The sequence below is a fragment of the Vigna unguiculata genome, chromosome 7 (genome assembly GCF_037176805.1).
Source record: "Vigna unguiculata cultivar grain cowpea cultivar isolate G323 ecotype 2 chromosome 7, ASM3717680v1, whole genome shotgun sequence".
NCBI classification, from domain to species: domain Eukaryota; kingdom Viridiplantae; phylum Streptophyta; class Magnoliopsida; order Fabales; family Fabaceae; genus Vigna; species Vigna unguiculata.
Window position 1 is genome coordinate 9,005,230 of NC_140798.1, and position 4,452 is coordinate 9,009,681.

The window sequence follows — 4,452 nt, forward strand, 5'->3', positions numbered from 1 at the left end:
TTAGCAGTACTTTTTTTTTTAATTTATAATATTTAAAATGTACGAGAGTTAATCGCTTTCTTAGTTTTAGTTTCAAAATAATTTTGTTTTCAAGTTTTTTATTTTGTTAAAGATAATCTAAAAGAAAACTGAGTATAACTAACAATAATAATTAGTGAAAATAATAGCGATCCAATCAAGTAATCTGGAAGTGAAAAAAAAAGGATTGCGTGTTAAATGTATTTCTTTTAAATAACTAAATAAATAATACATGAATACTTTTCTTGATTTTACCCTCGTTTTAATAAAATATATTATGTTTTTAAAATATCATCTAAAGAAAACTAGCAATCACTCAAAATATACTTTGGAATCTACAAATTTAGTGTATTGAATTTTTATTTCGGGCAAAAGTTTTGGCATCTTCTACTTTTTCTTTCTTTCTTTTCTTTATTAATATTATGTAAATGAGACCTTGTTTGTAGAAAATTCACATTTGAGTAAATCAATTTAAATATCTTTAATTTATTCATAAAAATTAGTATTTTAACCTATATATATATTGCATAAATGTTTCTTTCATATAAACAAAATTTATAATGAATAATACATTTAAAAAGTTATATTATAATTAAGATTCATAATAAATAAATACTTTTAAACATATATATCATATTTTAATTCGTGATCTATAGCGTGACACAACGTTATTTTTTACTATAGACAAATTTTGAAATCCAATTTAGAACTAAAAATGATAGATAACAACTCATAACAAAAAATAGTTTCCATAATTAATTCTTAAAATTCGATATCCTAAAAGGTAACTCGTATAAAAACTTTCATTCAAAATGACTACTTTTAATCTAGGTTTAATGACATTTCTTTTTCTCCTTTCTTCATTGCAAGCTCCCACTTCTAATGTTTCAAATTGGTCTGTCATTTAATTTCTTCTTCCCCATTATTCTACGTTGAAGTGTTGCTTATTGGTTCCAATTTACTTCGTTCCATTTCTTATTCTCCATGTTTTGCTACAAAGCCAAACGTTGAGGAAATATAATTGTATTATATTTTGTTATTTTCAAATCAAATGTGAAAATTGGAAGTAATATCCAAACACACCGAATACAATATCAAATACAAACAATATTAAATCAGATTGTTTGTCATGTAAAATGATTATGTTTTTGACATTTGATGAAGGAAGACGAAATGTAAGAAGCAAAATTGGACCCACATGAACAACACTATAAAAACATAATTTTGAGGGAAGGAAAAATGGAAGGAGAGACAAATTTGAGATCTAGAAGCAGTGATTTGCCATGAGAGATAAAGGTGAAGAATATCACATAAGCCATAACACCATCACTATTTTTCATTTAAAGACAAAAAAATTCATATTATTTAATTTCCATGTTATACTATTCATGGGTACACGTTCGAGCCATAGTATCACGATATTAAACATTTAACCCACCTTAGAGAAAGAGGTAAAATGTATTTAATATTATACCATGAACACTAAAATGAAATTTCAATAGTAAAATATGTAAGTACAAATGAAAAAAAAAAAAAAACATGTTTCTTTTTGTTAATTGTAACTTTGACTGTTTGTCACCGAACATTTATATTATGTTTGATGAGTGTTTCGACAAGATTTTACAATAATAAATTATGACACATTGAATCCTCAAGAGGCACGACACGAATAAATCAGATAAGAACGCGGAATAAGACAGAGATGGAGGACACCACAATCTAGCAGATTGATAAGTCAAGTGAAGATTCGCCACAAAGATGTTAATCTTTGATAAGAACCAGATGCCTAAGTCAAGTCTCTGTTTAATGAAAATCAAATTCAATATATGACTAAAAGTGTCTATATTGTTTTTGGCACCTCTATATATAGGCACACAAGTTTAAGAAAACATGAGAACCCTACAAGAAGGCCCAAACCCAAAACATAAAAATATAAACTAATTTATAAAAAAAAGCCCAAAGCCCAAAAACATATAACATAACTAATTTTTAAGAGGAAACCCCAAAGTCTAAAAATATAAATTAATCTTCCTAAAAGCTATCCTTCAAATGTGCTTCAAGCCATGATCTTCATATTCTTTGAATTTCAGATTGCTTGTAGCATTATGAGCCTTGAATAACTTTGACCTTTCAATCTCTTGCTCCTTGCCCTTGTCATAGGTCCTTTAAATTGTAAAGGTTCATCTTCAAGTTCTTCTTGTATGGAATCTTGGGATAGTTCTCTATCACATATTTTCATTCAATCCAAATATTTTAAGATAATGAACATGTGAGTCTTATTTCTTATATCATTATTAAAAAAAATACTCCTGTTAAATTTCTTTTGAATTTTTTTTAAGAAATACTTATAAATTTTATTACGAATAATAATTTGTAAACTATTGGTACCAATTTTTAAAAAAATTATTTTGTACAAAATGTTTTTCATAGAAAATTTTATAAAAAATACTTGTGAATTTTATAATTTTGTAAGAAATACTTATTTATGAAAGATTTATATGTCAATTACAACTCTTAGCAAAAATAAGAACAAAAAAGTCTTTCTTTGTAAGAAAACTCTCATGAAATATTAAAAATTCTAATAATGTATGGTGTCCAAGTTTCTTTTCATTAGCAACTCTTACTTATACCTCTTCATCATACAATACATGTTTGACTAAATCTCTACGAGCAAGGCATATGATACAATAACTATAATATACTCATCTAGACTAGTCATAAAAAATGAACCATCAACTCTAATGTCATCCATAGATCTTTCGAAAGGATTTTTGAAAGATTCAATGACAACAAATCTTAGACCTCTGTGTTGCACTGAACGTGGACCTCTATGTTGCACTTAACATGGCTTCCTGACATCACACGGTTGGATGACACACATATGCATAAGTCCACTTGCACGTTTCCTATATATATATATATATATATATATATATATGTGTGTGTGTGTGTGTGTGTGTTTTCTCTAGATCAATAAGTGTGATATAAAGTTCTTCTCATTTACTTTATGTAACCTACACATTTTCAGATTGTAAAGTAGTTTCTTTCTTTCTATCAATAATATAGAAACAATTTTCTTCTCTCCATATGCTTAGACTCTTTCATATCTTTTCTTATTTTTTTTTCAATTTTCTTGGAAAACATCAAAGCATGGATCCTCATGAAACTTGAGATGGTATCAAAGCTCTTCAATTGAAGAGTGCTACTACGATCTTTGATTTTTCAAGCCTTTTCTTTTCTAGTTATCTTTCAATTTTTTCTTGTTTGTTTCTTTTTTTTTTTGTTAAGTCTCGTTCTTTTTCAGTTTGTTCCTCATGGCTAAAGAAGTCAAAGAAGAGCAAGTCACACAATTAGCGAATGACAATTACCTTTACCTGCATCCTAGAGAAAGTCTAGCAATGGTTCTTGTTTCACTGTTCTTGATCCAACCAATTTTCATTCATTGATCAGGTCAATGCTGACTACCCTAAGCACAAAGAATAAATCTCAATTTGTTAACAAAATGACCAAGAAACCTGAAAAGACCATCCTTTCGTATAATGTTTGTCAAAGGTGCAATGACATGGTGATGTCTTGGATTGTGCATTCTATATCACCACAAATCAAACAGAGCGTCCTTTGGATGGATAGTGCAATTTTTACGCCACTAGCACGATTCCCCTTTTTATTAACACACATAGCTTATTGTTCCTAATAATTACAAGGATAACATGGTTTTTTTATGTAGGTGAGAATTTGATCCCTAGGGAACCGAATTCACCGAATTCTAGCTTACAAATTGCCAACTTTTTTTTAAAATGCCAATCAGAATTCGGTCTCCAGGGACCCAAATTCTGAACTATTTTTTTTTTCGTTTTTTCTATTTTTGAATTAGGATTTTTGAAAATTTTTAAAAGAATAGTTTTAGGTGTTATTTTTTTATTTTATTTTTTTGAAAAAATGGTTGCATTTATATTTTAAAAGAATGAAATTATTTAGGTGTAATTTGGAAATATAAAAGTAAAAATAATTAATGTATAATGTTTGTGGTGGTGTTGTACTATTTATTTTTTTATGTTTATTGAATATTTAAAATGAAAAAATTTGGTGGAAGTACGAATTTATTTTTTATTTATATTTTCTTACTTTGATTTCTTTATAAGAATTTTATTGATAAAATATTTATTTTTTCACACAAATAAATAATGTAAAATTTATTGTTAGAATTTATAGTAGGTATTAAGTTTAAATAATAAAGTTAGAATTTATTTTTTTGAAATATCCTAATAAATAAATGACTAAAAATTTGGTTAAAATTAATTATTTTTCTTGTTTTCTTGTAACTTGAAATTTTGTTTTTGTAATATATGTGTTTTTAATTGGAATTTATAAAGTATAATCCAACAGATAATATATTTATTTAATGAAATACATTACAAGTAACATAATTGACAT